This window comes from Schistocerca nitens, chromosome 2 (genome assembly GCF_023898315.1).
Source record: "Schistocerca nitens isolate TAMUIC-IGC-003100 chromosome 2, iqSchNite1.1, whole genome shotgun sequence".
In the NCBI taxonomy this organism is placed as follows: Eukaryota; Metazoa; Arthropoda; class Insecta; order Orthoptera; family Acrididae; genus Schistocerca; species Schistocerca nitens.
This window is the reverse complement of record NC_064615.1, coordinates 561,362,165-561,375,929: the sequence shown is the minus strand read 5'-3', so window position 1 is coordinate 561,375,929 and position 13,765 is coordinate 561,362,165. Positions and strand designations below refer to the sequence as shown.

The 13,765-nt window shown below is 44.6% G+C and overlaps 1 protein-coding gene and 1 non-coding gene across 2 annotated transcripts in view; one reads left to right on the top strand and one right to left on the bottom strand.

Moving 5' to 3' along the window:
- The window catches only part of LOC126236602 (cytochrome b5-related protein-like), a 139,873-nt gene that overhangs the window by 83,637 nt on the left and 42,471 nt on the right, over positions 1–13,765 (bottom strand). The gene's annotated exons all lie outside the window — the stretch shown is intronic.
- Positions 8,841–8,915, top strand: Trnat-ugu (transfer RNA threonine (anticodon UGU)). Its single transcript has one exon. It is a non-coding gene; the product is annotated as a tRNA-Thr (tRNA).

The following is a 13,765-nucleotide window of genomic DNA, read 5'->3' as shown; positions in this document are numbered from 1 at the left end:
ACAGAATGGACGGTCGAACAGTGGGCCAATGTTCTTTTCACAATGAGTGCCGATTTGGTTTGGAGAGTGATTCTGGACGAATTCGCATGTGGAGGGCACGTGGAACACGATTTCGGGACCCAAACATTGTGGAAAGAGACCGATAACGAGGAGGATCCCTAATGGTGCGGTAAGGGATTATGTTGACCTCTCGAACACCTCTTCATGAAATTGTACCGGTGAATCAGCAAGATTTAACTACTGGCAGGTACAATGAGGAGTTCTTGGTATCTCATGTACGGTTGTTGCGAGGTGCTTTGGGCCCAGACTTCGTATTGATGGACGATAGTGCTCGACCTCATAGAGCAAGGGTGGCTGATTTTGTGTGTGTGTGTGTGTGTGTGTGTGTGTGTGTGTGTGTGTGTGTGTGTGTGTGTGAAAACGGAAGGTATTGCACGCATGGCGTAGCCTGCTCGCTCTCACGATTTGAATCCCATACAGCATGTCAGGGATGCATTAAGGAGACGGTTTGCATCACGTCACCTTCCACCAACCACTTTCCAAGACTTGGGAGCAGCTCTGCAGGAAGAATGGGCGTTATTGCCTCAACATGAGATTAATGACATCATTCACAGGGTGTCCCGCCGTTGTCAGGCCTGTATTGCTACCAGAGCTGGTGTCACACCCCATACCGTCCACATTAACCAGTTGTTAGAATGTGTGTGCAAATCCGTTAAGTTGGAGAAAAACGAAGAACATTTTTGTCTACCTTTATGCATGTTGCAGTTGATTACGTTCTGTATTCTTTACATTGTTTCCACTTAACTATCACCTGTTTATACTATTTTGTGGCAAAATAAACACAAACTTGCAAAATTCCGTTTGCTGGTTTAATTTTGGACACCAGTGTGTGATATCCGGGACGTTGAATTATGAGCACTGAAAGATGAGAACATCTTCTGCCGTCATGTCCATGACCGGCCAGACCTGAAAATGCAATAACAACCGCCGCCAATTTCCAAGGGTGCAGATCGGAGCAGCGTAGACTCGTGCCGGAAACGGCGACGACACTTGCACGTAAAGGACTGCCACCGACGCAACACTGGGCAGTTGCAGCCGGCCCGAATGCCTCCGAAAACGTCTGTTTCGGCAGTGAGGCCACGACTTACTTATGAAGAGACCTGCACAGCGCAGCCGAGCCGATATCTCTTACTACGGCAAAGGACAAACATGCAAAAGGCCTAATGTAAGATGGGCTGGCGTCTGAAAATGCATAAAAACTCTTGCTGATAGGACATGTTGCAGTCACCAACAGCAGCACTTTATTACTTATTTATTCACCTATATATATTTTTAGTATTGCCCAGTTTCGCATGGGAGACATAAAACAGTGCATGCTTACAGTGATGCTTTTCCTCAGTGCGCAAAATACGTCCGGATGAATAAATAAACAATAAAATATAAGGGATATAAAACACAGGAAACAAAATGATATCTACCACTTGTAAAGAAGGTAGACTAGAGTTACAAGAGTCGAAGGACGTGAAACGGTGACAGTAGCTGAGAAGCGAGTCTTATTGAGTCTGTTCATTGAGCAAGTAGTAAAGCAAGCTAAGGGGAAATATCGAAAGGGAGTCGAGAGGGAAGAAATATAAAACTTCTATGCTTGCCGACAACATTCTAATTCTGGCATAGATGGCAGAGCACTTGGAAGAGCAGTTAACGGTATGAATAGTGTCTTGAAAAGAGCTTATAAGATGAACATCAATAAAAGTAAAATAAGAATAATGGAATTAGTGGCTGACACAGAAAAACCTCAAGGAGGGGGCGCTAAAGATATCTTGAGCTACCTTTACTTTTACCATAATAAGAAATAATCAAGTCACGTACAAACTTTAAGAAAGTTTTACTTAAATTTATTATACACATATACAAGACAATATCATCTTATGAAATAAAAAAAAGTTACAATTATGGTTCTCTTTCTTAAATGATGAATTCTTTGCGCCTGCAAATTAGTTAATTACTTCGTCAATAGGACAATCATGTCAGGGAGTGTTCAACAGAGCTAAGCCACTAAGTCGATCCCTATGTGCCAGACAGAAACGTATGAAATACCATGACGCGAAACCGCGTGCCGGCCAGAGTGGCCGAGCGGTTCTAGGCGCTACAGTGTGGAACCACGCGACCGCTACGGTCGCAGGTTCGAATCCTGCCTCGGGCATGGATGTATGTTATGTCCTTAGGTTAGTCAGGTTTAAGTAGTTCTAGGGGACTGATGACCTCAGAAGTTAAGTCCGGTAGTGCTCAGACCCGAACGCGTGTGACACTTAGGAAAGTACAACTACTCGATAATTCGATTCAGTCGAGTAGGCTGACTGGCGGGGGCGACAATGCGGGCGGCCCCACAAGGGGGCCCCGCGCGCCCCTCATATGTATCCGCCACTGAATGGGATGCAGTCGCGCGAAGCGATGTTGAGGGAATTACACTCCTGGAAATTGAAATAAGAACACCGTGAATTCATTGTCCCAGGAAGGGGAAACTTTATTGACACATTCCTGGGGTCAGATACATCACATGATCACACTGACAGAACCACAGGCACATAGACACAGGCAACAGAGCATGCACAATGTCGGCACTAGTACAGTGTATATCCACCTTTCGCAGCAATGCAGGCTGCTATTCTCCCATGGAGACGATCGTAGAGATGCTGGATGTAGTCCTGTGGAACGGCTTGCCATGCCATTTCCACCTGGCGCCTCAGTTGGACCAGCGTTCGTGCTGGACGTGCAGACCGCGTGAGACGACGCTTCATCCAGTCCCAAACATGCTCAATGGGGGACAGATCCGGAGATCTTGCTGGCCAGGGTAGTTGACTTACACCTTCTAGAGCACGTTGGGTGGCACGGGATACATGCGGACGTGCATTGTCCTGTTGGAACAGCAAGTTCCCTTGCCGGTCTAGGAATGGTAGAACGATGGGTTCGATGACGGTTTGGATGTACCGTGCACTATTCAGTGTCCCCTCGACGATCACCAGTGGTGTACGGCCAGTGTAGGAGATCGCTCCCCACACCATGATGCCGGGTGTTGGCCCTGTGTGCCTCGGTCGTATGCAGTCCTGATTGTGGCGCTCACCTGCACGGCGCCAAACACAGACAGAAACGACTCTCATCGCTGAAGACGACACGTCTCCATTCGTCCCTCCATTCACGCCTGTCGCGACACCACTGGAGGCGGGCTGCACGATGTTGGGGCGTGAGCGGAAGACGGCCTAACGGTGTGCGGGACCGTAGCCCAGCTTCATGAGGACGGTTGCGAATGGTCCTCGCCGATACCCCAGGAGCAACAGTGTCCCTAATTTGCTGGGAAGTGGCGGTGCGGTCCCCTACGGCACTGCGTAGGATCCTACGGTCTTGGCGTGCATCCGTGCGTCGCTGCGGTCCGGTCCCAGGTCGACGGGCACGTGCACCTTCCGCCGACCACTGGCGACAACATCGATGTACTGTGGAGACCTCACGCCCCACGTGTTCAGCAATTCGGCGGTACGTCCACCCGGCCTCCCGCATGCCCACTATACGCCCTCGCTCAAAGTCCGTCGACTGCACATACGGTTCACGTCCACGCTGTCGCGGCATGCTACCAGTGTTAAAGACTGCGATGGAGCTCCGTATGCCACGGCAAACCGGCTGACACTGACGGCGGCGGTGCACAAATGCTGCGCAGCTAGCGCCATTCGACGGCCAACACCGCGGTTCCTGGTGTGTCCGCTGTGCCGTGCGTGTGATCATTGCTTGTACAGCCCTCTCGCAGTGTCCGGAGCAAGTATGGTGGGTCTGACACACCGGTGTCAATGTGTTCTTTTTTCCATTTCCAGGAGTGTAGATTAGGAAATGGGACACTAATAGAAGAGTTTTAGTGTTTGGGCAGCAAAATAACTGACGATGAGCGAAGTAGAAAGAGTGCAAAATGCAGAGTAGATGTAGCAAGAAAAGCGTTTCTTAAAAAGAGAAATTTATCAACATCTAATATGAAATTAAGTGTTAGGAAGTGTGGAGTGTAGCCTCTAGTGGAACTGAAACGTGGACGATGAGCAGTACATTCGAGAGGGGAATAGAAGATTTTAAAATGTGGTACTACAGAAAGATGTTGAAGGTTAGATGGGTAGATCAGTAACTAATGAGGAGGTACTGAATATAATTGGAGAGAAATCGTGTAACTTGACTAAAAGTAGGGGTCGGTTGCAGGATCATACTCAGGCATCAAGAAATCATCAATTTGGTAATGCAGGGAAGTATGGGGCGCAAAAATTGTAGACGGTGATCAAGACATAAATACTGCAAGCATATTGAAACTGATGTATGCTGCAGTACTTAAGAAGAGATTAAGAGACTTGCACAGGATACAATAGCGTGGAGAGCTGCAGCAAATCACCCTTCTGGTCCGAAGCGTGATTTGATGCAGCTCTCCACGTTATTGAATCATCATCAACAACAACAACAACAAACTGCAAAGTTGCAGTATCTCACCGGTCCCATGAGGAACTGGTGTCTTTTTGCCATAGTAAAAAGTACAGAATGTTTCAGTTTGTCCAGGTAATTACCTTCGCTTTATCAGCGAACTATAAAACAGAGAAATTACTAGCCCTGGCTCCCCTCTTTTTTCGTGTATATCTTTGAAAAAAATCGAAGAAATAAGAAGTAATTAATCGCCTGAAATCTAGCAAAAAGTAAGTAATGTAGAATCATCGAGGCTGACTTGAAACCTCATATAAAACAGATTAGTTGTCTGGAATGTCAGACAAATGGCTCTAAGCACTATGGGACTCAACATCTGAGGTCATAAGTCCCCTAGACTTAGACCTACTTAAACCTAACTAACCTAAGGACGTCACACACATCCATGTCTGGGGCAGGATTCGAACCTGCGACCGTAGCAGCCGCGTGGTTCCGGACTGAAGCGCCTAGAACCGCTCAGCCACCGTGGCCGTCGGAATGTCAGACAGTACAAGTAATAATGTTACGTCCTCATAATCGTCAGTACTACGGATACAATAAAAATTGATGCGTTACACTTATAGGTGTGGTTACACTATTTAGACAAATTCGAAGTCTGATTTTGTATGCTACGCCACTTTATAAACTACTTTTTCGCCTCATACGGATAAAGACATCAAGAAAATTTTGAAGTTTGTCCGACATCTGTATCTTAGGAACACATCGTAAAAATTAGTCATTTGCTGTGTAACACCGCAGCTCGTGGTCTAGTGCCTCTGGATCACGGGTTCCCGAGTTCGATTCCCAGCCGTGTTGGGGATATTCTCTGCCCGGGGACCAGTTGTTTGTGTCGTCATCATCGTCATCAACATCATCATCATCGTCATCATTCGTGACTGTGGCTTTATTGGACTGTACAAAAACAATTGAACTGTGCAAAAATTGGGACTTTGTACGGGCGCTGATGACCGCGCAGTTGAGCGCCCCACAAACCAATTATCATCATCATCATTTGCTGTGCGCAGCTGTCATGGAACGTGTGGGTCGGTCTCCGTACCCAAAGCCCATGTTTTTCGGGTTTTCTCAGAAACGGACCATAAACTAAATAGTGCCTCCATAGGTCCCTTAAGGCGTACCATACATCAAACATAATGTTACAGCAATTGATTTGCTCCATTTGCCTAAGCTGGAGGAAGCGTTTAATATTCAAAATTTTTCCCTGTACTGTAGGACAGTTATTATAATACAGTGCTTCTGTTGAGTACATATATGGCCCCTAGCCAAACGGCAACACAAAACACTTGACCCTACCTTTCTATCCCCAACAGAACCAGAGGTATGGATCCAGGAAGCATCCGTTTTTACCCAGGGCGTTTTGAAACATATTTGGTGGCGTATGCTGTCGCATGCGAACCAGAGCAGCTGCATCATTGCATCGTTCAAAATGCAGCCCATGTTGTTTGTTCGCAGTATTATGTCCCTGGTCCTGTAACACACTGAATTCACCACGCCACAACCGCTAGAGGAGCCAATCACGGGGATTTCAGTGTGTACCAGGTCCAGAGACATGTACCTGCGAAGAATCAAATATTATTTATGTAACTGTTTTTGGAGGTGATGATTTAAACTGTATAGTCACCCCTCGGCAGTGTATTACGCAAACTGAAGATGGGTGAAATCCTAAAACACATAAATAAAGGTGCATAAAAATGTCTGGTTGCTGTATTTCTACAGGTAATTTACTCCATAGCGACTGAGATCAACCGCCAGTGTCATGACTACGTTGATGTTGACAAACTAACAATCACAAAATTTAACTTGCAGACGTGTGAAGCACTCTAAGAGTATAGCCAAGACTAAAACCTTCAGCAACAGCATTTCGTGAAAACTGGGAACTTTCCTAGAGAAAGTTATACGTGGTTTAGAAAACACCAGCCCATCAATAAGGGCAGGGAATATGAGAATTGTCGCTGTCGACATGTTAGTCCGATGCATCCCACCACTCACCTTCATGACAAAAATCACGACTAGGCTGTAGCAGCATCTTATGCCCACTAGGTATATGTAAAAGAAGCTCCAAAAGTAAAATATAAAACAGATAATGTGCTTAATTTGTGAGCGCTATCTGGAGGCTGGTGCTAGGAATTGAGAGCTGCCAGGCGAGTGGTTGTACCTGTGCGATGGCGGTCCTTCGTGGTGTTTGTTGTGTATGCTCAAGCCTGGTACATAACATAACAGTCTTCACGATAAGATACTCTAGATCACACCTGCTATACTGCTGGCAATTGAAATTGCATTACCATAAAGACGGCATGCGACAAATATCAAATTGGCACAAGGTGTACTACATGCTTCGATATGCATATTATTAGCATCTCAGTGCAACCGTGCGATACAGTTAGTAGTAACACCATCTACATTCTGTATACAGGGAAGTCTAAGCAGTGAGTTTCTCATTCAGAAATCACATTTTAATACTGCTCCTTTGTGAGAAGACCGTGTTAGACGTCAAATAAGAGGGGGAAATGTCCACCAGCACACGTCGGACTTCAGTAGCAGCACAATCAAGGCCTATCGAGATTGCGGCTTATTGTTCTGCAATATTGATGCTCTCATTGGTCAGGATCCAACGACTGTCATATGAATATACAATCGATGGGTTCAAGAGGGCAGCACTCAACGCCTTGCAGGATCTCAGTGGCATTGTGTGACTACCAGGCGGGAGGGCAGATATTTTGTTTGTTCGGCATTGCAGAATCGTACAGACACGTCTCGTGCTTTGAGTCATGAATTGGGCTTGTTTTCAACAACACAAATATCCACACGAGCAATACTACAACGTTCTCCAGATCTCTCACCCACAGGAAACATCCGGTCATGGGCTACCGAAAGACTGGCATACTACCACTCGCCAGCCGTTACGTGTGATGAACCCTGGCGTAGAGTTGAAGCATCATGGAATGATGTACGCCTATTTGTCATTGAAGCTCAGTTCAGATCGATGCCTAGCCTGGTAAGAGCCATAGTTTCTGCCAAAGTTGTCTGCTACTTGTGTTAACGTTGCACCCTCTATACTCCCAAATAATAATATGCGATGTATCTGGTATTCGACTTGCCACACAAAACATGGTCAGTGCTAAATGGAATTAGAACCTATCACGGCAGATGTGTGTATTTTTTACACAAATGGGGTAAATAACGATCCCCACTTTATGACTGCAGAGAACCACAGACTATCAGACACATAACAGAAGAATGCCCCACAAGATCATATAATGTTAGACCATGAGAGTTCCTTCTGGCGAATCCAATGACATACAATTATATGTGTGGTCTCTGTTCACTAGGGCACATCCGAAAAACAGACACCATACATATAATTGTATAGACACACTCTGCCGACATAAGACTAGTGTGGGTGCATACCGTCGTTCGTCCCCTGTAGTGAAGCTGCAAGCAATGGTGAAAATGAACGGGTCACAACTTCAGTGGTGAGCAGCACTTGATAATTTGGATCGGGTGGGAAGCGCGTCCGGATGGTCGAGGCGCTTAAGGCAACGGTTCTAAAGAATTGGAGCAATCGCGTTCGAGAAATTTTCAGTTGCAGCTTTTGAATTATTTCATGTCCAAATTAACTATGTCATACAGATTTCCCTTTCGTTAGATTCCGAAGTCGATAGATTACATAAATGCTCTAAATATTTCTTTACAAGATTTTGTATCGTAAATATTGTACTCTACACACTATGTATTTTTTTAGTGTGTTAAAAAGCCATACGATAAATAAACCTATAAATTTAATCGGGTGTTCTTCCTACTATACTGAATATGCCCAATAAGGGAAATTTCATTATTTGGTATCCTTCATTGTTTTTTTTTATGTTTACAGACAGCATTGCAAATCGATTAAGCAAAGCTCACCTTCAGTCAACTGTGTTTACTATATATGACGGTAGTATCTGCTCCCGAAAGAACAGTTATCGAGGATGACCATGCAGCTTGCTGGAAATGTCCCCAATGAAGTACATCAACGCCTGTTTGCAGCTAGGGTGTCCATTTAATTTTCATTTCATTTCTGGCAAAGCTGCATGGTCGTCCTCGATAACTGTTCTTTCGGGACCAGATACTACCGTCATATACAGTTAAAATATGGCTTCCCGGCCATTGACCTTCTTATGCGACCGCACACGCTATGCCCGAACTCGTACGGGACTTGGTAGATTAATCTGCCACGAGTAATGAGTATGATGGGCGAACATCTATTAGGCGCACTACGAATGTTGTGGTGTGGACATGTTGGGAATGTGGATCTCACGGGGAGCGTGCAAGGGATAAGTCCCTACAGACGCACTATCCTCTGTGCCCGCGGTGGCTCAGATGGATAGAGCGTCTGCCATGTAAGCAGGAGATCCCGGGTTCGAGTCCCGGTCGGGGCACACATTTTCAACATGTCCCCAATGAAGTACATCAACGCCTATTTGCAGCTAGGGGTGTCCATTTAATTATCATTTCAAAACTGTGTTTACTTCCGAGCATACAGAGCAAAACAGATAATTATTGCCTAGTAAATGGAAAAGCTCAGCGTAGACGCGTACCTGCACAAGCACTTCAAGGATTGTCGGAACTGCTTCGTGAGATGACTGTAATCACAAAGAAGCGTTGCAAAAACGGAATACCAGTTCCCCATCGATAACACTCATCCGATGCTGTTGCGCAAGAAGTAAGTCATCACGCATCCTTGTGGAAGGAAAATCGTGTTACGTAGTGCGTATTGTACTGGGAAGCGCTCACGAGCCACCAAAGTACTAGCTATACATGCAAAAATTTCTGTATCAGAAAACCGGAAACTATTTTTAGACTGAGTAGGGCGCACAGGGTGGGAAGAAGTCGAGACTTAACATAATAATTCAGTCATTTAAAGGAGTACCTATCAAAAGTTTAATCTCAACATCGGTAAAAGACAGGTGAAATTTCTCTCAGCAAATTATGCATGCAGCGAGGAAGCTAGAGGGTAGAAATTCGTATGTAAGATATCGAGGGAGGTGGTGCCATGGCTAGGCACTGGACTCGCAGTAAGGTAGAGTGGCGTTCTAATTCCTGTGTGGTCATCCAGATTAAAGTAATCCGTGCGTTATCTAAATCGCTTTATGCATACGCCGGAAAGATTCTTGTCAAAAATCACAGCATTTTTCTCTAGCTGAGTTTGTGCTCTGGGTGTAAGAATATCCCTGCCGATGTGACGGCATACTCTACACTCCCCTTCTTTTACTTCCAATATATTAAAGTATGCTTCTCTTCACCTACAGCGGCTAATACCATAAAGAAGTTTATTGTCTGAGCGAGTATAGAAGAGAAAAATCATGGACTGCGAGAAATCCTCAAATGAAGAGATTCGAGGTGTTTCATACGTGTTATTACAAAGGATACCGAAAATTGAACGAACTGATAAGAAATAACGTCATGAATAACATCGGCGAGGAAAGGCACGTGTGGGAAACGCTGACTAGAAGAAGGGACGGGATAGCAGGAGATGTGTTAAGGGTGTAGTTCTCTATGAAAACTTCAAAAAATCTACTTTTTCGGCTTAAAATGTTCTCCGGAATGCCTATTGTATTGTAGTCTTCATTACAAGTTCGCCAGAAACTTAGTTATCGAGTTTCAAGGTGATTTGTGAAAAAGAGTTTCCGACAAACAATCACAGCGGGGGAGAAAAGAGTGACATCGCAACAAATATGGCAGCATGTAATTCAAACAATGGCCTAAAGGGCATTGTGGAATTTCTGAACGTGCTCCAACTTGAGATTGGATCAACCTCCTACAACTATTGCACAAAAGCGGACGAAAAGCGTATCGAACGAGCAGAACAGCGGATGACAGAAGCTGCCAAAGAGGCCCACAGGACTACCATGTCCATGAAGAAAATGGAGGGGAACCCCCTTCTGGGCCTGGAAGGATTTCTGTACGGTCCAGGTATCGCTGACTAGAGCTACGTGTAAGTTAACTGCAAAAATTGTAACCCAAAACTTTCAACGCGTTCTCGAAACTGTATTTTTCAAATTAGCCGGCAGCATAACTCTAAAACAGTACATATGATTTTGATCGAGATCTGATGGCAGCATTCTAAATTGAATTATCTATCAGCATACTTAGACGTTCTGCTGTACCTTCAGAAGTCTATTTTCGCTTCACACTTTTGTTTCGATGTTTTGGGCGAAGGAAATGACACTTATCTCAACACGTTACCATATCATTAGAACTTAGCATTTTACAATTACCCTATTTATGCTGATTGAAAGTATATTAGAACGACTTACACAAAATTATTTTGTTTCATGTCCAACAGGACGGTTTCGGGAATTCCAGCCGATGACCAATGTTCCATCTGCATCTGCAAGAGGTCTTTCATCTGGTGCAGCGGTTACAGAGAGCATCCGACACGGACACAATTATTTCTTACAGGCAAAAGTGTAAGGAATAAAACGATATCATCATATTTAGAACTATTTCTTATTTTACTTGAAAAAATGCGAAATTCACCTTTTTCCATGCGTTCCAAGAAGACTATCCCTTTTAGGCATTAAGAATAACTTCTATGATTGTAGAGGAAGTCGTAGAGGGCAAAAACTGTAGAGCAAGCTGAAGACTGGAATGCATCCAATAAGTAATTGAAGACATTATTATTACACTGTGAGACGAAGAGGTTGGCACAGTAGAGGAAGTCGTAATTGGCCGCATCAGGCCCTTCAGAAGACTGAAAAAAAAAATCGAAATTTAATTACCAGTGATTTCCTATGTACTTATGCCATCACTGTGTACTTATACCATCTAGAAATGGCCCTTTGTACGCCGCCAAAGACGGGTAGTAGGCTCTAATAATTGCTGACTACGTGGCTACGTTGAGACACAAAATCGGAAAGATAGGCACGGTAAATGGAAATGCCGTGTGGCTAGGGCCTCCCGTCGGGTAGACCGGTCACCTAGTGCAAGTCTTTCGAGTTGACACCACTTCGGCGACTTGCGTGTCGATGGGGATGAAATGATGATAAGGACAGCACGATACCCACTCCCTGAGCGGAGAAAATCTCGGACCCAACCGGGAATCGAATCCGGGCCGTTAGGTATGACATTCCGTCGCGCTGACCACTCAGCTACCAGGGGCGGACATAGGCACGGTGATACATGCCGAGCGGCGGTCGGCGACTTGGACGTACTCATAATTATCTGCAGTAGTTGTGAAGGATCGTATAACGCAACACAAAATAAAACAAACATGTATCAAAAGGAGAAAAAGCTTGCGAATTAGAAGTGTTCAACTGCTTAACCAGACGAAGATATTGGTTTAATAAAATCATGAATAAACACAATTTATCATCGATAAGATATTGTATCTATTTACAACAAGGAGTGTAATACCTAAATACAAGCTGCAAGATGAATTTCCACGAGCAGCATAAAATGCAAATCAAGAAGCCACAGCCACAGACTGAACGTCAGTAACATGTCAGTGGAAAGCGGTGCAGCAAGTGTGAGAGACACGATGGTCGGATATTATCCTCAGAGATCAGCGCAGTTACTCAGAGGAACAAAGCATAAATAATTACACGATAACGCGCCGGTATTTGAAAGGCGCATGCACGGTACCTGATAACGCGGTACGTATCTGACATCTCTACAGTCCACAGTATCGTAACTCATTCCAGATATATGTAGCAGAGAAGTGTTTGTAGAGCTGATTGTAAAGATAAAGGAGTCAGTTCGATTAGATATCAGAAGTATGACAATGGAAAAATTGAGAGTATGCATACTCTCGGTGATGCACACAACTTACAGCATATTACGGCAGAATGTAAAATTGCATGGGACGGCGAAACAATCTTATACTTGTCACGTAAAACCGTATGCAACTGATAGAAATACTTCAGCAACGATAGCATTAAAACATATTACCAGATTCGGAATGGTGTCCCTTAAGCTGGCACGATCATCGTAAGGAGTTAGAAGAGAACAGTAAACAACACAGATACGAGTGCTATAGAAACACACAGTTCTCGATTTCCTTAGAGTACAAAGTACCCATGCAAAAAATATAGAAGCAAGTAAGGACGAGAACTAGTATTACCTTACATGCACTGTAAGACCTGTGAATGTAGAGAAGAAAAGAAGAGGCCATATGATACCTGTGAAAGCAACGTAAATTGAAACGATACATTACCAGATGATGATTTCACTATAAGAATTGAAAAATCATTACCTTGAACTCGACAGATTATTTAACAGTCGCATCGGTAAATTTGGTGGTAGGCACGCGATGACAAGTTCAAGAGAACTCCACATGGGCGGATAATCCGCGGTACTGTTCCTAAATCTACATCTACATCTGTACTCTGCGAATCACTGTGCAGTGCGTGACTGGGGGCACTTTTTTATTGTTCCATATCTTAAGGTTAGGAATTATAGTATTTACAGAAGAATGGAAAATCTGTAGAACGCAGACCCAGGAGAGGTCACGTTGCATTCTGGTGAAATGTAGGAATACATGAGGTAATACTGACCCTGCGATGGATATTAGAAGATAAACTGATAAAATCAAAACTACGTTTATAGAATTTGTAGATTTAGAGAAAAATTCCCCCCCATGAACCATGGACCTTGCCGTTGGTGGGGAGGCTTGCGTGCCTCAGCGATACAGATAGCCGTACCGTAGGTACAACCACAACGGAGGGGTATCTGTTGAGAGGCCAGACAAACGTGTGGTTCCTGAAGAGGGGCAGCAGCCTTTTCAGTAGTTGCAAGGGCAACAGTCTGGATGATTGACTGATCTGGCCTTGTAACAATAACCAAAACGGCCTTGCTGTGCTGGTACTGCGAACGGCTGAAAGCAAGGGGAAACTACGGCCGTAATTTTTCCCGAGGGCATGCAGCTTTACTGTATGATTAAATGATGATGGCGTCCTCTTGGGTAAAATATTCCGGAGGTAAAATAGTCCCCCATTCGGATCTCCGGGCGGGGACTACTCAAGAGGATGTCGTTATCAGGAGAAAGAAAACTGGCGTTCTACGGATCGGAGCGTGGAATGTCAGGTCTCTTAATCGGGCAGGTAGGTTAGAAAATTTGAAAAGGGAAATGGATAGGTTAAAGTTATATATAGTGGGAATTAGTGAGTTCGGTGGCAGGAGGAACAAGACTTCTGGTCAGGTGACTACAGGGTTATAAACACAAAGTCAAATAGGGGTAATGCAGGAGTAGGTTTAATAATGAATAGGAAAATAGGAACGCGGGTAAGCT